Below are 25,456 nucleotides of genomic sequence, written 5' to 3'. Positions count from 1 at the left end.
TGGTTCGAGCTGGAGGACTTTTGCTCAAAAGTACGGAACCTTTTGCCATGCCAAGTCACCAACATTCTTACAATAACTAAGGACATAAAAAAATTGTACATAGGTTAGTTATTACTATATTCTGAAATAAAAACACGATGTAAACGTACACTTACATTATGTGAATACAAGTGCCGTTTGGTTGCAACACGTGAAAAAAATAAATAAAGAAATAATATAGTATTAACTGCGGTGTCCGATCTGGACAAGACCTATAAAACAAAAGGTGACTCTTCAGGTTTCGCCAATAACATGACGATCAAAAATCTTCAAATGTTTCCAGCGGCTCCACACAATAATTATACGGCCGAGACATATATCTATGACTCAAATTACGTAATTCATTACTTATAATTACGTTTTCTGGTAAGAAAAGCTCAGAATGCAAATGTGCCTTTAAAAGTTCCAAATTACGTACCGCACCAGTGGCTTAAGAAACCAACTGATAGTTAAGGAGAAACGCTACGTATGAGAATGAACTGCTGGTGACTATATAGTGTTCACTGAATACTGAAAAATTTATGGACAAGAGGGAATAACGTGGTATTACTCTACTAGTCTGCAAGCGATGCCTCATTGGAATTATGCTCCTATGAAGAGACCAGGACAGTTCTGTAAACTAATTATTGAAAGTACCATGAGCGATGCTCCGGCTCACGTTGGCGCTGTTTGTAGGTTTCTGTCCTCTGTTGTAGGCCAATCGTATCGTTTAGTTGACATGGTTGCGGTTGTTTGTCTTATTCACGTCTTGACCGGCGCCACTTGGTTTCGCAAGCATTGCTTGTCCGCTAGTGGCTGCAGTGGCGGTTATCGTTACGTAGTAACTGTGGCCCTATCTTTGGGGTGCCGTCGGTTTTCATGCAGATAGTGTCAGTGAGCATTTCGCTTGGGGACTAGGTGGATCCAGGCGTGCGCAGTGCTGGAACACGCCGGGACTGCTCGCACTGCTCATGGACTGCCGGATCAAAGGCCTGTGGTCACGCGGGTGCACGGCCTCGTCGTAAACCAGATCCTGCAAGTTTTAAATTGAGTGCATTTGGATTCAAGTAGAGTAACTTCCACTATTGTGAGATCTTGCGATTCTCCAGTGACTTTGGTTCGTGATGCTGCTCGTAGTGTTGCCGAGGTGAAGAGCAGCGAGTGGAGTGCTTGGGGAAGGCGGATCTGATTAGCTTTGCTGGACTTCTAATTACTATTTATTGCGTTCAGTTTCTTACTGTTTGTTAAGTTCTACCAGCGGTATTTTTCCTGTCTCATGGCCGCTAACGCCCCAGTTACCTGCCCTGGGGTTTAGTGTATGTAACGGCAGTGTACATTTCCTTACCTTGCCTCTACTGGCAGGAGAGGCGTATAGTTCTGACAGCTTTCTTGATTATAGGTTGGTTGGCGATTCTTCTCCTCTGGTAGTAGTGATTCTTTCTCGTTCCAGGCGCTCTAAGCACAGTATTCTGTGGGCAGAGTCCAGACCGCTGGTTGCGGCTTTGGCGTATTTTCACATCACTGCTTTTGGTTTATTGGACGTGAGGTAGCCTCAGCAAGATTATCATTAGACATTCGTTACATTGCCACTAGTCTGAATTACCATGATTGCAACTCCTGGCTGCCTATCTCATCGATTGCAAAAGTTTTTTTTTTTTTTTTTTTCCAGTACCTACTCAGAGGTCGATTCCTGTTGCACCGTCTGTGACTGGCCCTTGTGTTTTATTATTGTATTTGCTGTTTTATTATATGTTTCTATATTTCTTATATAATTGCCATTCTTGGCGTTACAGCAGGTTTAAATGGTTGAGCTACCAAGTTTACCATCATTTTGTCTCACCCGTTTGTTGATCAGTTGCGTGTCTTTTTCAATTAACCTTGCTATTGCACTGCTGTTTTACAATATGTTTGTTAATTTTTTTTTATAATTGTTGTTTTTAGCGTTAAAGGCCTTCAACCATGACTGGTTGCTTGACTTAAAATGCTAATTTTGATTACAATTGCTTGTTTTTAAATCATTATTTGCTGTGTCTGTATTTTATGTTCATTTGGTATATTGTAAAGCACTGAAAGCACGATTAATTTTACAGTTGTTTATTCCTTCTTTAATGACGTGTGATATCTTTATTTATTGCTGAGTCTGGACTTACCATTTTGAAATAAACATGTGTAATTGCAAAAGGGAACCAACAGAACCTGATTACTGCCCCGTCCTCAATCGTAACCGAATCCTGCCTTCCTTGACTACCGGGTTTCATACCATTTGGATTCGGAAACAGCCAATACACCTTTTGGTTTAAACTGAACTAGCATAAAGGAAACTGAATGTGCTGCATGTGATTGTTAACTTCTAATTGAGTCTTCCTCTGTAGCTGAGTGCTCAGTGTTGCGTACTGCCATGTGGGGAGTCCTTGGTTCTATTCGCGGTACTGCGAAGGATTTTTCCTTGGTAGATGGACTAAAGTGGAATGCTCTCAGCCTCGTGAAGCCAGCTCAACAGGTGCTTGACCGAGCAGTGCAGTTTCAAAAGCCAGAAAGCGGCCAACAACTGGGAGAGCGGTGTAATGACCAACATGACCCTCTACACAGCAACCAATGACGCAAGTCGCAGAGGATCAGTGACGCCCGAATTGTCGATCTAGGGCCAAAAAACTTAACAATGCCTTTTTAATATATGTATCAAGACTTTTCAGAATCGCTATGAACTGGATCCTGTGGGCCAGAGCTCCAGAATTAGTGAGACATGCTGTTATGCAATTAATTTGTTTGACATATCTGAGTAAAATGAGACACAGCCACAGCTAATGCAAGAGTACTGGGAAGCGAGTCATTTCAGACTGGTCAGGTGAAGTTCCAACAGGGACTACCCCCTGATGTCACAAGTACTGTCTCCGAGACATTGATGTGTTGGCCACACCCACGGCAAAGCCGAGGGACCAGAGGAACAATCAAATTGGCGCAGCAGAAAAGCGGATCTGCTGTAGTGTAGGTGAACCAATTGCTCTACATCCAAGATGGGCTGTGTTGAAACTTAATGGAATAGGGACCAACTCTATAGAAAAGCAAGGACATGTCAAGCACATTAAATGCTACTCATTTCTGGACGTATTTATTGCAGTCTCTCAGCCTCTGGCCGTGAGAAGGGACCTAGAACAGTCTACGATTTTACAAGTCAATATGGATCAAAATGTTACCAAAAAGTCAGTAGCCATGCAGTTAGCATTGAGTCCAGTGCTGTTGACTCAGCATCCTTTAATCAGTGTGCCACCTTCGAGCATACCTCACCCAATTCCAGCCCTTTGCCCTGGAGGATTACAGTTGGAAGCCTATGCAATACAGACACTCAGGCGCCATTGCTCGTGTGGACAAACTTGTTGCTACTCGCCTCTGCTTGTGCTTGCATATACTCATGTAAGCGGTCCCATTCATTCTGCATCCATGGTCTGAGTCTATGCACCTCAGTACGCCTCATCCTGTACAACCAAGCCACCTGTAGACTGCACTGTGGGTCACTGCCCACTGCCTGTGGTCAGCGTTCTTGTCAAGTCGCTGACATCATCACTCAACACGAGACATTGCTGATGGCCACAACTCTTTGCAGGTCGCCTGCAGCTTATGTCCTGGGAGTGCAGACATCTCTGAATTTCACCCTTATGTTGTAGACTGCTGAGCAACAAATGAATATTTCAGCAATGAGGTTTTCTAACGATTTGTCAGGCAACTACAAGGCATCCATTCACCACTCCACTGTCACTCAGTCCAGGGTGGTGAACTGCTGACCCCCTGATCTCTGCCAACCCGATTCCACCATCAACCATAGAGGTAAAGCACCCCAGCGTCTATACCACAAATTCTCGACTCTTACACCCCCCATAGAAAACTGATTTCACTGTGATATGTGACAAAAAAAAGAAAAAAAACTGGCTCTTGAACACAAATGCAGTTACATGCAGAAATTTTTCACTATAATATGAAACTGACTAAGTTATTACTGAATATTAATTACGCTTTGGTTATAGCTTCTTCGCTTGCGGTTTTGATCGTCTAGGAGGAAGGCAGGAGAGCTATAGTAGTAAGAGATTATCTATAGCTAGTTCACGATTTCTGAGAGGTCAGGTATCTAGGAAAGGATTTTATGATTTCCTACGATACAATGTATTAACACATAACATGTTACAGACAGCGAATTTCGACCTTATCAAAACAAAAATGAACAGCTACACGGAAATATAGAAAGTAGTAGAAAATATAGAAAATGTAGGAATAAGCGCTTATGTTCAAATTACAAACACAAAGTAGGAATTAGAGTATGAACAAAGTGACATGGGTAAAATACACTGAGGAGCGAAAGAAACTGGTACACCTGCCCCAAGCGACATGCAAAAGTGCTACAACACAGCCTGGCATGGACTCCCTACTGTCTGAAGTAATGCTAGAGGGAACTGACATAATGAATCCTATAGGAATGTTCATAAATCCGTAAGAGTACAAGAGGGTGGAGACCTCTCCTGAAAAGCACGTTTCAAAACATCCCAGATATGCTCAATAATGTTCGTGTCTGGGGAGTTTGGTGGCCAGTAGAAGTGTTTAAACTCAGAAGAGTGTTCTTAGAGCGGCTCTGTAACTGTTCTGGACGAGTGTGAGGTGCCGCATCGTCCTGCTGGAATTGCCCAAAACCTTCTAAATGCACAATGGACGTGAATGGATGCAGGTGATCAGTTTGGTTGCTTACGTACTGTCACCTGTCAGAGTCGTAAATAGACGTATCAGGAGTCCAACTGCGCTCGCCTCAAAATATTACAAAGCCTCCACCAGCTTGAAAAGTCACCTGCTGACATGCAGGGTTAATGGATTCATGAGGTTGTCTCCATACCTGTACACGTTCATTCGCTCCATACAATTTGAAACGAGATTCATCTGCTATGAAAATTCTTCCAGTCATCAACAGCCCAATGTTGGTGTTGATGGACCCAGGCGAGGTGTAAAGTCTTGTGTCGTGCCGTCATCAAGTGGGCCTTTGGCTCTGAAAGCAGGTATCGATGATGTTGCGTTTAATAGTTCGCACGCTGGCACTTGTTGGTGGACCACCACTGAAATCTGAAGCAATATGGGGAAGGGTTGCACATCTTTCACTCTGAACGATGCTATTCAGTCGTCATTGCTCCCGTTCTTGTAGGAACTTTTCCCTGCCGCAGCGATGTCAGAGATTTGATGTTTTATCGAATTCCTGATGTTCATGGTACATTCATGAAATGGTCGTACACGAAAATACCCACTTTATAGCTACTGCAGAGATGCTGTGTGCCATAGTTCGCGCGCCGATTACAACACCGCGTTCAAAATCACTTAAATCTTGATAACCTGCCATTGTAGCAGTAGTAACTGATCTAACTGCGCCAGACACTTGTTGTCTTGTATACGCGTTGCTGACTGCAGCGCCGTATTCTACCTGTTTACAAACCACTGTATTTGAATAAGCATGCCTATACTAGTTTGTTTGGTGCTTTAGTGTATTTCCTAAATTTCTAGTCAATTTATTACATGAATCACGAATTTCCAGAACTGAAGAATTTGAATTTGAGGAAAAATTAAGCACAGTACAGAGGTAATCTAAAATTTTTAAAATACCAAAATGTGTGTGAATTTCTAAGGGACGAAACTGCTGAGGTCATCGGTCCCTAACCTTACACACTACTTAAACTAACTTATTCTAAGAGCAACTCACACACCCATGCCCGAGGGAGAATTCGAACCTCTGGTGGGAGGGGCCACACAAAATGTGACATGGCGCCTCAAACCTTGCAGCCACTCTGCCCGCCTTAAAATACCAGTTGAAGACATATTTAATATTTTTCTGTTTTTACATTCCAATTACCCGAAAGGATTAGAATTCTTATTAGTAGTAAATAAAATTATATAGAATTGTGCCATTGAACATCTAGACTAAAGTTACTATTCGTCTGTGAAACAACGAGTCTTACAGATTGTGAAAATTAGAGGTGCCTATCTATATTGTGCAAACAAATTTTTTACTTGAGTAGTACATACTAAACTCAGAACCCACAAAAATTGGTTATGTGAAGAATAAAATGGATTTCGAGAATGATCTTGGACTGACAGGTCATTGGTTCTCAGACTTTCAATTGAAAACCAAACGGAATTTCTATTTTTATCTATTATTAGAGAATATTTGATTGTGACAAAAATAAAGAGTTAAACGAATTTCAGCAGATGCTGGAACGCCTAGTCAGTTATTTACTAATTATAAATATCAATTATGACCTCAGTGAAATTAGGTACAAATTTTTCGATTAAAATCCATAAACTGTGACATTCAACAGCTTTGCCTCTTATCACCACTTTCACATATCAGTTATTTCAGTGAAATAATAAGATGATGAAGATTAATTCATAGTAATATTTATCTTCCAGATAATAAAGCTTTAGATGCCACACAATTTAGAAACAGTCAGGTTCTCTCTATTAAAACTGAAGTAAATCTGCAATACAATTTCAACAATGGAAAGTAAATTAATAGGCTTTGAGGCGAAAATGCCTATCAGAAGTAAAATTTTTATGAAAAAATAAGCAGTAGCGAATATAATTCCATTAAATGCTTGGTTATATACTGTCTTGTGCAGTATTACTGATCCAGGTATATTATTAAAAGTGAAACCTATAATAGGGTACTCAGAGTTATTAATCAAATATTCTGAACAATAAAGATCGAAAGCAGCTTAAAAACTTTCATGGTGTCCAACATTCTTTTAAGTTATAACACTTAAAAACAAATTACCTCTAAGAATACATACATAATTCGTTTCTGGGTATTACAAGAATGGAGTGTTTCAGATTGCTATGACAAAGATGAGATTTCAGGAGGAAGGCCTCAGAAGGGATAGAAGAAATTCAGCTCAGGCTAACTACTGTAAAGGTAATGGTGTTGATGATGAGACTGAACTGTTAACCCGGCGTTGCTCGCGCGGATCACACTCGTCATCCACATGACTTTGCCGCTCAATTTTGTCTGACAGGCCAGGATTGAGATCGCGCCATTTTCAGTACATTTCTGTTAACTCTCCAGCTGTTAGCTCCAATCACTGTTTTCTTTCAGTTACGAAAGATACATTGTTTATGAAACATTACTATGGTCTGGAGGACACTGGTCATCCGCGCCAGCTCTGCTGCCACAATCTCAAACAAAGTAAGTCTGTATTACTTTATTTTTTCCTAGATTCAGTCGATCCTCCATGTGCGTAAATTTAGACGCATTGAAACTGATTGCAGTTACCTTCCGTGTTACCTACTATTTTCCTTATTTTTTAAATTTTGGAAGAAATGTCAAAGGCAATAAACCTCGGACAGAGTTTAGTAGAGATCCCAATGTATGACTGGAATGGTTCAATAAGCTGAGTGATGAAGATGCTCACAGTGATAGCGCTGACTCAGAGACTGAGGATTCTGTTCATGTAAGCGGTCATGATTCAGGAACAGAACAAGAAGTGTCAGAAAATGATAAATATGAATCACAGGAAGAAGTAACTCAAGAGGATGCATTTTTTAGGGAAAGATGGAATAACTAAACGGAGGAAAAATAAATACCCTACCAGTGTTAGAAGCAGATCTTGTAATTTTATTACGCATTTGCCTGGACCAAAAAACAAGATCGTATAAAAAAGACAGAAACAGAAATTCGGTATTTGTTGATGAATGAAAACATAATAAGCATTATCGCAACATGCACTAGTATATCCATCAGTGAAGTTCGTGGTAACTTCTGTGGGGAAAGGGACGCTAAAGAAACAGATGCGATAGAGATCACAGCTTTCATTGGTTTGTTCTATCTGCGTGGATCTTTGAGATGTTCTAGGAAGAGTATATCGAAATTGTGGGATAACTCAAAGGGAAACGGACTTGAATCATGTTATTTATGCATAAGTGAAAACCGATTCAGGTTTATGTTGAGTTGTCGGAGGTTTGACAATATCCGTGATAGAGGTGTTCGCAGACAGATTGACAAGTTGGCTGCTATCATAGCTATCAGAAAGGTACTTGAACTACTCACAAACAATTGCCAAAAATATTTTTCACATAGTGAATATCTTACTGTTGGCGAACAGCTTTTGGCATTTAGAGGAAACTGCCCGTTCAGGCAATATATTCCTAGAAAACCAGCTAAGTATGGGTTAAAAGTGTTTGCTTTGGTTGATGTAAAAACACCTTACACTTCGAATTTAGAACCGTACGTCGGTAAGCATCTAGAGCGACCACGTAATGTCAGTAATTCAGCTGAAGATATTCTTCTTCGAATGGTCAAACTGTTTCCAATGTTAGAATATATTATACTGTGTACAAATATTAAATGTATTGTATTTAGATTTAAAAAAAATCATAAACCCAGTCATAAAGACCGTTAAAAGTGTACAAATAGACCGCTTGCTTTGTGGATGACACCAGTCATCCGCGCGAGTGACGATGTCACGAATTTTCGTGCGAGTAACGGAGGGTTAACAGGTTATGTAGCAACTCAAGTCAGAAATACTTGAGCTGGTTAAGGATGCGTAGTCTGCGTGTGCAAATGTCATTAGCTTCAGTGCTTACAGTTTATCTTAGTGTCCCGTGTTTCGATGCCCTGCAGTTACTCACTGCTTAATCACACGCCAAGCGGAGAACAACGGCAGTAAAACGACGCCCGCCATTGTTCACGCACCAGGACTGTGAGGCTCAGACAAAGACGCCACGCGAAAGAGAAACCAATTGTACGCCCGCTGCCGGAAGCGCTGCTGGCGGCAAGGTCTATGACCGGCTTCCGATGCCGTACGCGGCATCACAGTGCCTTCGTGACGCCAATATCACTGTTTCCTCTAGCGTGTAAAGAAACTTAAGCACATCGAAACATCTACGCCAACAGTTTTTTTGTTAGGACGTTCGCCGCTCTCTCTTATTATTTTTGTGTATTTTATTGATTCCTTTTCTCCATTGTGAACTTGGAGATAACTCGAAATGCATTACAACTTAAGATATAGATACTGTCTCGTAGGCTGCATAATCACGTGCACTAACGAGAAGAGGCTCGGCAGCAGGAACTAACACTTCACACTGAAAACACGTTCATTGATCACACACGAAAGGACATGTGGTATTAAACCGCCTAGCTCGGCAAATTCTTATTTATAACACAAATAGAATGTTCTAGAAATATTAAATACTCCATAAATAAGCAGGACCCAGAACTATCCAGAGATTGGACAGCTTAAATCTTAGTTGGTAGAGCACTTGCCCGCGAAAGCAAAGGTCCCGAGTTCGAGTCTCGGTCCGGCACACAGTTTTAATCTGCCAGGAAGTTTCATATCAGCGCACACTGTGCTGTAGAGTGAAAATTTCATTCTAGTATCTTAAATCTATATTTCACTGCTATATAGAGACATATCGTTTGTTAACGTTATTACAAAAAATTTCGAAAAGTTCTTGATCAATATACTTCACATTTTTACACAGTAATGTAATAAAAGTTCGGACTGACATAGGTCACATATAAAGGGAAAAGACTGTTGGAAAAAACAGCGTGCATGTTTTCTTTTACAAACGATTGCGGGGAAGAAAAAACTGTGCTATGTGAAAATGTGCGGATTCGTTTTCTTTCCCGCAGCCAGTTTTAACTACGACAGCAGATAACTTAAACCATTAGATAAACTGGTTCTCTCATTTTCCTAATATGTTATTTGAAAATGAAGTTGTATACAGAATTATGTGCTGCTTTGATTTTTTCTCGCAGTGAGGTTAGGTTAGGTTAGTGTTGTTTAACTTTCCGTCGACAACGAGGTCATTAGAGACGGAGCGCAAGGTCGGGTTAGGGAAGGATGGGGAAGGAAATCGGCCGTGCCCTTTCAAAGGAACCATCCCGGCATTTGCCTGAAACGATTTAGGGAAATCACGGGAAACCTAAATCAGGATGGCTGGAGACGGGATTGAACCGCCGTCCTCCCGACTGCGAGTCCAGTGTGCTAACCACTGCGCCACCTCGCTCGGTCGCAGTGAGGGAAACGTAATCTGAATAGTTGTATTTATGGCTTTTCGGCGTATGGTTAGAACAGTGCTGCGAAATCTGTAATCCTGGAAAGTTGTATTTATGGTTTTTAGGATTATGATTAACACACACCTGGAGAATCTGAAATCCTGGCTGTTTTCAGATGATAACTATGAAAAATTCTGTCATTGAGGCCGCTATTCTCACAGATCCAGCAACAGGATACGTCTTCCAATGATCCCACCCAATTTATCCTTTTATTTAATGGACATCAATTCCCAGTCACGTTTGTTGGCATTAATTATAAACAAGGCTCGAGGAAATGGACAGAGAAAAGGGGTAGGAAATGAACGTAGACTGGGAGAGAAGGAGATAGACAGAATGGAGGAGGATGAGGTGGAGAGAGATAGGGGGGAGGAAGAAGTGCCCCATCGGGACCATCCGACCGCCGTGTCATCCTCTGAGGAGGATGCGGATAGGAGGGACGTGGGGTCAGCACACCTCTCTCCCGGTCGTTATGATGGTATTCTTGACCGAAGCCGCTACTGTTCTGTCGAGTAGCTCCTCAACTGGTATCACGAGGGTGAGTGCACCCCGAAAAATGGCAATAGCGAATGGCGGCCGGGCTGGTCATCTATCCAAGTGCCGACCACGCCCGACAGCGCTTAACTTCGGTGATCTCACGGGAACCGGTGTATCCACTGCGGCAAGGCCGTTGCAACTGCCGGTTCCGCTAGTGGTAAATAATTACAGGAGGCAGGCATCGAATGAGAGACACTCACATCGCTAGTCAGCAACTGTAGTTGACACTTTAAGGTTGGGTTGCTTGGGAAAGGAGACCAGACAGCGAGGTCATCGGTCTCATTGGATTAGGGAAGGACGGGGAGGGAAGTCAGCCGTGCCCTTACAAAGAAACCATCCCGGCATTTGCCTGGAGGGATTTTAGGGAAATCACGGAAAACCTATATCAGGATGGCCAAACGCGGGATTGAACCGTCGACCTCCCGAATGCGAGTCCAGTGTCTAACCACTGCGCCACCTCGCTCGGTGGCACTTTAGGGCTGACAACGTAGAGCATGCCATCAATAGAACAATAAATAGCCGATTTTGTTTTTTCTTCTTCATTTACAATGGATAATGGTGGATAAACACTCGCCTCCAGGTGCTCGCAATATTATTTGTTGCACACTTCTATGTCTGTTTGAAATTCGTGTAAGTCTTAGTATCGTTGTTTCGTGAAATTGTGCAGATGTAAGATCGCAATAAAATATATGCTGTCCTGAAACCTCGAAAAGCAGAATACTCGCGAATGAAAGTTACACAGTGTGATTATTTCCACTGCGTACAAGCTCTAGGGATTGATCAATGAGAGGATACGGAAAAAAAGGTCTAATGAACTTACGTCCGGAAAAGTATCGTTCCCACGCTGTAGACCATTTATTCAATCATACTTTGTTACAGAGACTGCGGTCTAATACGCGTTGTACCATGCAGACACAGTTACAGCATGTGCCTCAAAGCAAGCGTTTACGCGTTGTAGCATGTTCTGTCTCACACGTTCACATGAGTCAGGCTGCATCCGAACAGCGTCAAAGGCAACATGAATACACTGCTCCAGTGTCTCCACATTTGGAATGGGCTCAGCATGCACGATACTTTTGAGATGGCCCCATAACCAAATATCACACGGGTTGAGATCCAGTGAATGAGCAGGCCAGGCCACTGCATTCCGTCGTCCGGTCCATCGATCAGGGAAGACACGATTGAGATGCCTCCGGAGGTTAACGGTGAAGTGGTCTGGAGCACCATCATGTAGTAGCTACATAATCCTTCGAATCGTCAGCGGAACTTCTTCCAGCAGGGGAGGCAAAGTCACCCGCAAGAAACGTCTATAGTTCCGGTCTGACAGGCGACGCGAAAGAAAAACTGATCACAAAAAACGGTCGCCAATCATCCCGGCCCACACATTCCGGCTCCACCGATGCTGACGATTCGCTGTCACTATATTATGGGGGTTGTGCATACTTTCCCACAGATGACTCTTATGGAAGTTGAAGATACCACTCCGCGTGACAGTGGTCTCGTCTGTGAATAGGATGGGGACACAAATCCAGGCATCGTGTTTGCCTGGTGAAGAACCCAGTGACAAAACTGCTCCCGATGTGGAAAGTCTGTCGCTAGTAAGATCTGCACACGCTGTAAGTGATAAGGGCAGTAACAATTGTCATGGAGAATGTTCCACACGGTCATCTGGCTTATTCCAGATGTGGAGACGATGGAGCAGCGTATTCAAGCTGTCTTTGACACTGTTAGGATGCAGCCTGACCGATGTGAACGTGTGAGACAGAACATGTTATAACGCGTACACGCGTGCTTTGAGGCACATACTGTAACTGTGTCTGCATGGTACAACGCGTATTAGTCCGCAGTCTCTGTAACAATGTATGACTGAATAAATGGCCTCTAGCATGGAAACTTTGTACACAGCACTTTTACTGACACGAAATATATTTACTTTTGTATATTATGTGTGTCCACCGTCTTCTCGGAATCTCGTGTACTTTGTTTTGGTGTTTTCGTGTTAATGAAAGAGCTGCAACAACAAAAATTTTGCACATATATGTAGAAGAATGTTCGGAATGGATTAGAAAAGAAAAAAATCCAAGCACTGAATGTGCTCCAAAATAAAACGAAACGCGTATGTGCTAAATAAGACTTTTATTACAGTCGCAAAAGACGGTTAGCAACCTCTACTACTTGTATAGCTGTGACTACGGAAAAAGAAGCCGAGGCGGCGTGCATACTGACAAATGTCAGAAGCGCTTTCAGTTTCTGCAGGAAAGTATCTTATAATAGTGACAAATGGTTGACGTAAAGAGCGGCAAATAATGTGGTGACATAATGTCATATAGGACTCCTGTGCTGCAGGCGTGGGCTTTTATGTTTCCACATTGTGTCAGGCTATCAGGCAGATAAATCATGTTTCTACACTTAGCAGCGTATAGCACCAATTTTCGCCCTGATGGCGACAGTAATGAGACGTGACGTAACCTCTATGAGCAACGTGCAGAGCTGGAGATTCGTACTGCTCCAAGACTGTTTATATACGGGTCAGTGCTCAATGGGAATAGTCGGAAAGGGGAACAAGATGCCCACATACCGCTGACAAACGTGTCAGATAGTTCAGTACCCTAAGACACACCAGCACCTTCATGTATTTGAAGAAGAGATATTGGAGAAATGGACTAGGACTCTCTGCAAGATATGCTGACGCAATTCGAGGGTGACAGGATGAAACATTTTCTTGTCTTTTTCATGTACCAGTGCATTGCCTTCGGGGAGTACCTATGTGTGGTGAGAAGCATTAGCTCAGGAGATCTTTTCCCGTTCTACGACCCACTCCTCGCAGTGTAGGCTACCTGAACCTAGGTTAATCCTTGTGCCCTACTACGTATGACGTTCAGAAATGTTTGGTCGGAAAGCTTCCACGCTTTCATATCTCGTGGTGAGATCTTGGTTGTGAACTTTCTAGCTACTTACCGGCTGCTATTGACGAATGGTCTAGAAATGGCCATATTAACAAAGGACAGTACGATATTTTCGGATGGGAGGCCTTGAGTGGTGTCTTCAGCCTCTTGGTAGGAAAAGGTTTGCTCATCTGCGTAGAATGGTGTCCTACAGGTGGTATTTTAGACCTGTGTACTCAGTACCTCTGTTTGGTGTAGTTCACTGTAATGGATACGTCTCTTCTATGTTGTCACGTTTGTGTAGTATGATGACGTAACAAATCTACTACTGGCACATAACTTACTCTTGTTAGATAGCACCATGGGTGCTGTCGAGCTTTCCATTCTTGTGGACGCTCTTGCATATCGCGCGGCCTTTTCTTTCCCAGTAACATATTCAGGCTCTTTGATTCCATGCCTAGTCTCCCATCACAGCGTGTGATGTCTTCACACTACACTGAATTCACACTGTGAGAGTACATCTACATCTACATCTACATCTACACTCTGCAACCAACCTTGCAGTGTGTCGCTGAGGGTACTTTATGTACATCTGTCACTTCACCCACGTTCCTGTTCCAGTCGCGAATATTTCGCAGGAAGAACGATTTCCGGCAAGCCTTCTCTAATTTTACACGATATGATCAAAAGTATCCGGACACCCCCAAAAACATGCAGTTTTCATATTACGCTTATTGTGCTGCCACCTACTGCCAGGTACTCCGTATCAGCGACCTCAGTAGTCATTACACATCGTGAGAGACCAGAATGGGGCGCTCCACGAAACTCACGGACTTCGAACGCGGGCAGGTGATTGGGTGTCATTTGTGTCATACGTCTGTACGCGAGATTTTCACACTCCCAAACATCCCTAGGTCCACTGTTTCCGATGTGATAGTGGACTGAAACGTGAAGGGACACTTACAGCACAAAAGGGTACAGGCCGACCTCGTCTCTTGACTGACAGTGACCGCAGCGTCAGAATCACTGTAAGAACTATGACAATTAGGGGGGAGGTGAGAAAACTTGGATCTCATGGTCGAGAGGCTGTTCATAAGCCACACATCGCGCCGGTAAACGCCAAACGACGCTTCGCTGGGTGTAAGGAGCGTAAACATTGGACGATGCAACAGTGAAAAAGCGTTTTGTGCAGTGACAAATCACAATACACAATGTGGTGATCCGATGGCTGGGTGTGGGTATGGCGAATGCCTGGTGAAACGTCATCTGCCAGTGTGTGTAGTACCAACAGTAAAATTCGGCGGTGGTGGTGTTATAGTGTGGTCGTGTTTTTCATGGAGGGAGCTTGTACACCTTATTGTTTTGTGTGTCACTATCACAGCACAGGCCTACGTTCGTGTTTTAAGCACCTTCTTGCTTCCCACTGTTGAGCAATTCGGAGATGGCGATTGCATCTTTGAACACGATCAAGCACCTGTTCATAATGCACGGAGTCCGCCCCTGGTAACGAGTGGTCAGCACGACGGAATGTCATGCCTAACGGACCGGGTTCGAATCCCAGCTGGGTCGGAGATTTTCTCCGCTCAGGGACTGATTGTTGAGTTGCTCTTATCATCATCATTTCATCCCCATCGACAAGCAAGTCGCCGAAGTAGCGTCAACTCGAAAGACTTGCACCAGGCGAACGGTCTAGCCGACGGGAGGCTCTAGCCACAAGGCATTTCCATTTCCATAATGCACGGTCTGTGGCGGAGTGGTTACACAACAATAACATCCGTGTAATGGACTGGCCTGCACAGAACGCTGACCTCAGTCCTATAGAGCACTTTTGGGATGTTTTGGAACGCCGACTTCGTGCCAGGCCTCACCGACCGACATCGATACCTCTCCTGAGTGTATCACTCCGTGAAGAATGGGCTGCCATCCCCCAAGAAACCTTCCAGCTCCCGATCGAACGAGAGTGGTAGCTCAGCAAAGCTAAGGGTGGGCCAACACCATACTGAATTTCAGCATTACCGATAGAGGGCGCCACGATCTTGTAAGTCATTTTGAGCCAGGTGCCCCAGGTGTCTGGATACTTTTGATCACATATTGTATCTTCATAGTGTTTTCCCGAAATATTCGTTGAAGGGAATGTTGTATCCAACTTAGTTGTCGAAGATAGGGTGTCTAGGAAACCTGCTGCTCAGATCGCTAGACAAAAACTCTAGAAAATCGTGTTATTGAGTTTTATTACAGAAAGTAAATGACAATACCTAACTTTGAGAAATACATAGATGTGTTGGGAGCATAGGACGAGATGCAATATAATGAATGCCCTTCAGTATAACGATTCCAATAAAGTGAAGTAATACAGTGGATACTTCTATCCACGTGGCTGGTCTTGAAGAACTGAGCGTGACAAGTCAGCGCGGCCCTTATGTTCTTTCCGCGTAGAGGGCGCTCCTGTCGTTTTGTAGTCCTAGAGAGGGGTCGGTCAGCATGCAATTGGCGGACGTCTTCTTCACACCCCTCTCTGCTCTCGTGCTTCGGACTGGCTCGCTGGTGCTGGTGCTTGACTTTATGCCGTAACAGGGAGTGATATATTTCTTGATCTAGGAAAGTACGCTCTCGGACACCATGCCATGATGCAAAACTGCTCTCTTGCAGCGTCTGCTGCAGGAGTTCTTTGATCATCTCTGCGGCGCTTTCGTGCATACTAAATAAACCTGCTCTTTTCTGGACCTCTTTTCCCACTGTTAGTCCTATTTGGGATGGACCCCATACTGAAGAGCAATCTTCAAGTATTGGTCGAACGAGTTTTTTTGTATGCTACTTCCTTTGTTCATGAACTACATTTCCTGAAGATGCTTCCAATGAATCTCTCTTGCATCTGCCTTACCACAGTTAATGTTAGGTGATCATGCACTTCAAATCACTCCGTTCGCGTACTCCTATATGTTTTGTGACAATATCTGCTTCCAGCGATTGTTCAGCAATCGAGTAAACTGTCTTTTTGAGGTTCAGTTGCCACTCCTTGCATCAAGCGACAATTTTCTGCAGATCTTCCTGTATTTCACTACTTCCGACGTTATAATAGTCCTATAACACTCCCTGGGGCACGCCGGAAGTTAATTTTTTGCTATGTTATATTCGGTAGAAACTTTTCAATGCAAACAATCAGTTTGTCTGATATTCTAAACGCTGTTATTTTGTTCACTATGCGACAGTTCGGGACCGCATGGATGAAATACCATTAGGAGGTCAAGGAACACGGTACAAATCCGTGCGCCTCCATTTACTAATGTCTGGGCCTCCAGAAATGTCACAGTATGCTAGTATATTTCCCGACGTCAGAATACAGGCTTATAGTTTTGTGCGTCTATTCGCGACCCTTCTTGAAAACGGCAACGATCTGCGCTTTTTACCAATCGTCGATAACGCTTCGCTCCTGTAAAGACGCACTGTACGCTGCTGCTAGAAGAGGGCAAGTTCTTTCGCACAGTGTATGTAGAATCGTACAGCATCCTATAAAGTCCAGTGGCCTTCCCTCTGTAGTGCGACTTCCGCTGATTTTCTATCCCATGGTTACTTATTACAACATTAGCGATTTTGTAATTCATCCGTCGACTTAAAGTAGCCACTACAGCGTGACCTTTCATGAAACCGTTTTGGAAAAACACTTTTAATAATTCGGACTTCTCTGCGTCGTCTCCCGTTTCAGTGCCACCAGGGTGACAGTGTGTGTCGACAGAGGTCTTAGATCCGTTTACTGATTTAACAAAAGATCAAACCTTCTTAGGATCTTCTGTCAGGTCGGCAGACGAAATCTTACTTTCTAATTCGCTGAACGCTTCAAGCAAGGCTCCCGCTACGCTAATTCCGACTTTATTTAACTTTTATTTGTCCGCAAGGCTTTGACTACGCTTAAATTTGCAGTGAAGCTCTCTTTTCATTCGTAGCAGTTTTCTAACACGTCTGTTGAGCCGCGACGGGTCTTTTCCATCTCTAACAACTTTGATCGGCATTTATCTGTCTAAAGGTTGTTTTTCAATGCTCTTGAACTTCGTCCATTTTGATACTCAACGTCGTTAGTGTAGTTTTGTTCCTGACCGTCCAGGTAATCTTAAAACTGTCTCTTGTTGTTCTTGCCAAGCAAGAGATCTTCATGTATTTCTTCGTATCCGTATTTGCAGCTGAAATCTGGTTTCGCAGGAAAGAGCGAATCAGTTTGTGGAAAGAGATCAAGATCAGTTACTGATAGTTACACAAGAACACCAACTTTATTCCTCGAAAACACAATGCACAGTTTTCTCTTTAAAACAACAAGGATCAGTTCACGGCTGAGGGTCGAAGTAACTTCTCAGTAATAAGGCTTAAATAATTCCTTTTAAAATAAGTAAAATTAAAATATCTTCTCGGCTAAAGGCTCGAATAATATTTCAGATCAACAAAGGATATTCTTTAAAAGGCAAGCATTTACCAATTTCGGCTAAAAGTCATATTAAGGAAAATTTGAATTAATTCCTCGGCTGAAAGCCCAATAATATTTCAACATAATAAATGGCAACTTTTAAAGACAAGCATTTACACAATACAACAGAAAACCATCTTAAGAAAACGAAATATTCAAAATAATTAAAGACAGACCTTAAGATAAGAATTTGCGCAGTACGACTTAAGGTCATTTTAAGAATTCAAGAGAATTAAAGAGAAACATTATAGACAGGAATTTACAGATTACGCCTGAAAGCCACAGATTTTGAAACAAACGCGTCTGAAAGGCCTAAATACAGAGCAAACAAAAATTTTAAATAAAACACGGCTGAAGGACTGATCTTAAAAGGTTCGGCTGAAGGCTATATACTAAACATAGAACAGACAAAATTAATACACGGCTGAAGGCCTGGCACAGTACTTGCGACAAAAGAAAATCACAATCACAAACAACAGAACAGTGGTGCTCAGAAGTGTTCCAAGGGACGGCTCTAACAACAGTTTAGATTAGACAGGCAGCCAAGCGTAACACTAAATAATTGGGTCGCAGCACGACCTAGCGAAGTCTGAAGAACCAACCAATACCCAATCATTTCCGTTCCACGGAACCAACGGGACAACAACCAAAAATATCAGCGAGGACGAGGATTGCAGCAGGACTATGTCTTAATAATTGGCGTCACAACTCAGCCACTCAAAAATATGAACAACACCAAAGGCTGTCAAACTACACGCGGTACGGACAGGATTAACACGGCGAGGAAAACCACACTGCGGAACACTACGCTACTGTCCTCGCCGCGGAGACTTCCTCGCTGCTCTGTCCCAACCGACCAACTGCCTACTCCAGTACGCAGACAGCATGAACATAATTGCTCAGTCGAAATTACACAAGCTAGACACAGTTCCACGAAAACACTTCCACAAGATCTCGAACAATCGTAAAAGCAATCACTGTGGATGATGTGTTGGCAGAAGAGCCAACACCGTGTTGCTAGTGGAGGCCGAAATGCACGCGTTTAAGCTCACGCAAACTGGCGTGAGGTCTGGAACAGGACAATGTAATTAATATAGCCAATAAGGTACGTTGCTGCTGGAATACTTAACTTTAATCCATAATTGGTGTATATCGCTCTTGTTGATACATCAATAATAATCTCAATATAAACTGGTAATGGCGCCTTGCTAGGTCGTAGCAAATGACGTAGCTGAAGGCTATGCTAACTATCGTCTCGGCAAATGAGAGCGTCAGTGTAGCATCGCAAGCAAAGTCGTCTGTACAACTGGGGCGAGTGCTAGTAAGTCTCTCTAGACCTGCCGTGTGGCGGCGCTCGGTCTGCAATCACTGACAGTGGCGACACGCGGGTCCGACGTATACTACCGGACCGCGGCCGATTTAAAGGCTACCACCTAGCAAGTGTGGTGTCTGGCGGTGACACCACAGTGGAACAAGCATGACGAATGACAAGTCGACACACACAGAGAAACCGAAGCGGTCGGCGACCAAATACCCGTCGGTCGATAAGACGACCAACCGAACGACCAACCAAGGTCGTCCCCACTCAAATAATGTGTGTCGGCAACGGTCTGACGAGTCTTTGCTGACTGGACCTCACAACAGTTCCATCCTGACTTCTAGATGTCGGAGACACGACGACCCTGGCACACTGGCTCGGATCCCACCATGCAGAGTGAACACTTGCCCATTGGCCACCGAAATCTCTGCACAAGGAAGGAACCGACCCACGTCCGACACAAGTACCAACTGAGGAGGCTCAGAAGACCAAACACACGTCTCCCGATGAGACGACCGACCGAACGACCAACCAACGGTCGTTCCCGCCCCAGTCTCCTTCCGTCGCACAGTGCATGTGTGTCGCCAGCGGTCGGCGAGTACTGGCTGTCCGCACCTCATTGGCGCTCCGTCCCAACTGAACACCCGACACATGACGAGCCGGAAATACTAGCGGTCGCTTCAAAGATAATACGAAAGTGCTCTTATCGATACGCGCTGCTGCTGCCACTCACGGGCAGGCAAGCCAGCAACTTAGTGACGCCAATAAATCAAATAAAAAAAAAGGAGACGGCGGCACAGCAAAGACAAGCTGTCAAGCAATAAACATCACGAACGCGAGCCCCGCACGGCTCAGCAGCCATGCTCGATGTTGCTGTAACTGTCTTATGGTCACACATTCCTTGTTCTACGCTACGTGAGTAGAAAAATTCGGATTTGTTTGTCACCAGAGGTCTAAGACGTTGTCTCTGCGAATCCTGTGATTCTGATCATCTGTGTACTGCAATGTTCCTAATCTGTTGGATAAATGTCTAAGTAATTACTCGAATCCTTTTGGGGGTTGAAATTTTCACAAACAGAAGTTTATAATGTAGTACTATCTGAAAAGAAGCTGTATAATGTAGTACTATCTGAAAAAAGCTGCATAAATATCCAGTTGCTTTTTGATATGATTTCAAAGTGGTGAAAGAAGTGTCGACTTGCTTTGAATACGCAGAAATTTAAAGTTGCACACTTCACAAAAGAGAGAAAAGTAGTATCCTATCAGAACACTATCAATGAAGCATAACTAGAATGAGTGAACTCATAGAAATAGCTGGGTTTAACGATTTGTTTGTGTGTCAATTGACGTGACTACATAGGCTCAGACGAAGAAACAGCAGGTGGCAGACTTCGGTGCATTGGCAGAATCCTGGAGAAACACGGTCTACAAAGAAAACTGCGTATAAAATACTTTGACGTCAAATCCGTGAATATTAAACAGTTCTTTGGGACCCATGCCGAATACTACCAACATCGGATAATGAAAATATTCAAAGAAAGACATGTATGTATGTAGGAGTCACACGGAAGCGTTACGGGAACGCCAAAAAAGCTGAATTGGCGGAAATTTGAAGATAGTTGACAATTATCCCTAGAAAACCTGCTTATAAAGGAGCCATCGTTAAGTAAGGAATCCAGGAATATATTATGTAGGTGAGCGTCTAGTGGAATGAGGTTTGGCTTGGGATTGCTCAGGTTTGGGTTTATTTTACAAAATCGTTTGTTGACAACACAAATATATCACACAAACAAAATTACATGACAGAACGTTGAAGAATAATAAATCTTTGTGCATCACCCAAAGCTAATCCTCGTATAAATTGGGCATCGGATAATAATAGAATAAGAAAAACACTTTGTAACACGCCCTGGGGTACAAATGGCGGGGGGGGGGGGGTCTCTTTAACTGGTTGTCGCTTCTCGTTTCGTGACCTTGCACCCTGTCCACACCACGTACCTGATAATCCCGCGGCTTGCCTAAAATTATGTATCTACATATGTAAGCAGGTTCAGAGGAGCCACTCAACGTTACGCACAACACTGTCCTACGTCTGGTATGAATATCTATATTTCGAGACGATAAGAAATCACAGGTTGTACTGTTCACATTCTAAGTCATAACTGCTTATCCCAATTAACATTCTTGATGATTACCTGTCCACAATATCACTTGGACGAGCGTACGAGTAGCCGACGCGACGCGGGTGATTGTTGATGATGCGGAAGCAGAATTATCGCACGAAAGTTCATACGCTCGTCACGCATGCACAGATATTTGGTAACAGTCCTCCTTGACATTAGTAACGATACAAAACTGTTCATAGAGTTCATTTTTCTGTTGTCAGTTCTCACTTGTACGAGCGTGCGCGTAACCGCCGCGGTGCGGATGATTGATGTACGGTGCGACACGCAATGAGAGGATACACAAATGTGTTATCAGCGGCACTGCTTATTTTTAATTACTTCTTGACGCACTTTCCTCTGAATCACTTCCATATTTCATCACTTTACTGTAATAGCACTTGTGACAACACTTGAACTTCCATAATAACAATGCCTCTCACATGCAGAGCTACCCACAACACAACATAACTTTTTCGTGTCCCGTGCTCGACTCTGCAAACGCGCAAAGATACTCCGCAACTAAGCCAGCAGTATGACAATACGCTTACAACTTTAAGAAATATCATCTATAAAACTCAATTTTGATTCTGTCCCTGTGACACATAAACAGGCACCAAGCAAAAACAACAATTATCTCGCACAATTTTCCCACACCCTGGCCGTGGGACGTTCCACTTGGGTGACGAACACAATAAAGAACAGTGAATGAATAAAATCACAATTGAACCTAGCTCCACTGTCAAGGACCTCCACCAGCTGCTTACTACTACTACTACTACTACTACTACTTTTACAGGCAAGCCGGCCGGTGTGGCCGTGCGGTTCTAGGCGCTTCAGTCTGGAACCGCGTGACCGCTACGGTCGCAGGTTCGAATGCTGCCTCGGGCATTAATGTGCTTGATGCCCTTAGATTAGTTAGGTTTAAGTAGTTCTAAGTTCTAGGGGACTGATGACCACAGATGTTAAGTCCCATAGTGCTCAGAGCCATTTGAACCATTTTTTTTCTACAGACAGCAAATGTACCAGGCTAATTGCGCCACAAAGAACAGCAACAACCAAAATTTCAGTAACTTAGCGCCATGTACAGAGTTAAAAACGCCCTCTGCGTAGTTAAAAAGCAATGAAGGTAATTATCTCCTTTGTACAGCAGTAACAAACGTCGAGAGCGTGTAGTGTAATACAACACAAGGCTCACTTTTGTGCCCTCACCGCCAAGCAGTGCAATATTGCGGCTGCCGTACACTACTCTGAATCTGCCTGAGAATGACTGCCGGCCAGCCGGCCGGAGTGGAAGAGCGGTTCTAGGCGCTACAGTCTGGAACCGCGCGACTACTACGGTCGCAGGTTCGATTCCTGCCTCGGGCATGAATGTGCTTGATGTCCTTAGGTTAGTTAGGTTTAAGTAGTTCTAAGTTCTAGGAGACTGATGACCTTAGAAGTTAAGTCCCATAGTGCGCAGAGCCATTTAAACCATTTTTGACTGCCGGCCACTAAAGCACATTCCTTGCGATCTATATTTGCAACAGTAACAAAGCCAATCTTCTCTGTATCTGGTGGGTTTAGCGTCTTCTCTGGTGGGAAAGACATCGAGTGTCCTCTAGGTAGACAATATCCACAACAGCTCGACCATTCTTCCCGTCGACCGTTTACCCCTCCTACCGTCCGTCTGCACGCCACACCAGGCTCCAGCTTGGATGCTGGCCACCAACCAACTCGCTGCTATGTTCGCTCCGTGTCTCCTGATTGGTCCGAAAGGCACTGGCGTCGTAGCTCGTGCACGTAGTGATCCCCCGCGCAACGCGCGTCACAGAAAATACGCCGAAACCTCTACCCTGGAGGCGGGTAGTTCAAAAGTGCCACTTCGCACGGCACCCCTATAGAACCCCCCCCCTCCCCCCCCCCACACACACACATACGCACATATCGCTCCTGTGGGGAGGTGGACATAGGCACTGAAACCGTCGTTCCACCCGCGCTTTATACCCGACTGGAACGGTAAATAAATCATGTCATCTGTCATACACTTCATAGTGTAAATGTAGACGTAAAAGGCACCAAAAGTAACAGTTTCAACGAACTTCTCGAGGTACTAGAGGACGGCCGCCGTTTTTGCGGTCGTACTTCCGTACTGGCGTTACCAGAGAGCGCACAGTGGTGAATGAAGCGGCAGTAAACAGTAGAGAGAGCTCGTTTTCCGCGGCGTGCCGATGCGCGGCCGTACGCGTCTGCCTGGTGCGCCTGTAATTGCCAGCAGGCCGCTATAGACTGGTCATTAAGCCGGCGCCAAGGGCTAATTTCCTTGTTCATCAGGGCGCGAGCGGCACATATCGCGTTACGTGATGCCAATATGCAAGGAGCCCGGCGGAGCGTGCCGGAAGCCGTCGAGGGCCTCCCCGGTGTTTGTGCGCCGCCCCCCCCCCCCCCCCCCCCAAGCCATTCACGTGGTCCGCGCCCACACAGTGGACGTACAGTGCCGCACCTCCACACTGGCTGTACAGCACACGCCGCCGGCACATTACGGCCTGCGCTGCGCTGCGTATCTGGCATCCCAAGCGGCCGTCGCCTTCCGCGTCCCTGTAATGGACTCTGGAGCTTCCAGCATCCGCTCCATAACCTTTCACAACATTACAACTTCTTGTTTTTTACTGTTGTGTTAATGAAATATTGATGATGATGATGAGGTCCCATACTCCGAGGAGCGTAGGGGACGATGCGGGAGACCCGCCGTACTAGGCAAGGTCCTAGCGGCGATGGTTTGCCATTGCCTTCCTCCGAATGAAATATTAGTAAGGTCTTATGGGACCAGTCCTGACAAAACTCTACCATCTGGTGAGCAAGATGTATGAGACAGGCGAAATACCCTCAGATTTCAAGAAGAATATAATAATTCCAATGCCAAAGAAAGCAGGTGTTGACAGATGTGAAAACTCCGGACTATCGGTTTAATAAGTCACGGCTGCAAAATACTAACGCGAATCCTTTGGAGACGAATGGAAAAACTGGTAGAAGCCGATCTCGGGGAAGATCAGTATGGAAGATAAGGGAATGTAGTCGAACTAAGTCGGGTGATGCTGAGGGTATTAGATTAGGAAATGAGACACTTAAAGTAGTAAAGGAGTTTTGCTATTTCGGGAATAAAATACGAGGGTCACTCCAAAAGAAATACACATTAATTTTTAAAAAATCTTTCTTTTATTCTACATGTTTGAAAGTTTTACAGTGTGCAGATACATCCTTTAGAAACAATATTTTGATTATCAAATACGCCGGGAGAAACTCAAGAATCACAATATTTTCATTTCTCCACATAATTTCCATCCCTCTCAACTGCCTTACACCATCTTGGAACCAGCGCCTGTATACCCGCACGGTAAAATTCTGGACCAACCTGTTGGAGCCACTGTTTGGCAGCGTGCACAAGAGAGTCATCATCTTCAAACCTTGTTCCACGAAGAGAGTCTTTCAGTTTCCCAAAGAGATGATAGTCACATGGAGCCAAGTCAGGACTGTAAGGCGGTTGTTTCAGTGTTATCCATCCGAGTTTTGTGATCGCTTCCATGGTTTTTTACTGACGTGTGGCCGTGCATTGTGCAACAGTAAAACATCCTGCTTTTGCTGATGTCGTCGAACACTACTCAGTCGAGCTTGAAGTTTCTTCAGGGTCGTCACATATGCATCAGAATTTATGGTGGTTCCACTTAGCATGATGTCCACAAGCAAGAGACCTTCGGAATCGAAAAACACCGTAACCATAAGTTTTCCAAGAGAAAGTGTGTTTTTGAATTTTTTTTCTTGAGTGAATTTGCATGATGCCACTTCATTGATTGCCTCTTCGTCTCTGGTGAAAAGTGATAGAGCCATGTTTCATCACCTGTCACAATTCTTCCAAGAAATTCATCTCCACCATTCTCGCACTGTTCCAAAAGTTCGCTGCATACCGTTTTTCTTGTTTCTTTGTGAGCCACTGTCAACATCCTGGGAACCCACCTGGCACAAACCTTTTTTAAC

Source organism: Schistocerca americana, chromosome 6 (genome assembly GCF_021461395.2).
Source record: "Schistocerca americana isolate TAMUIC-IGC-003095 chromosome 6, iqSchAmer2.1, whole genome shotgun sequence".
Lineage (NCBI taxonomy): Eukaryota > Metazoa > Arthropoda > Insecta > Orthoptera > Acrididae > Schistocerca > Schistocerca americana.
The sequence above is the reverse complement of the archived record's forward strand: the minus strand, read 5'-3'. Positions refer to the sequence as shown.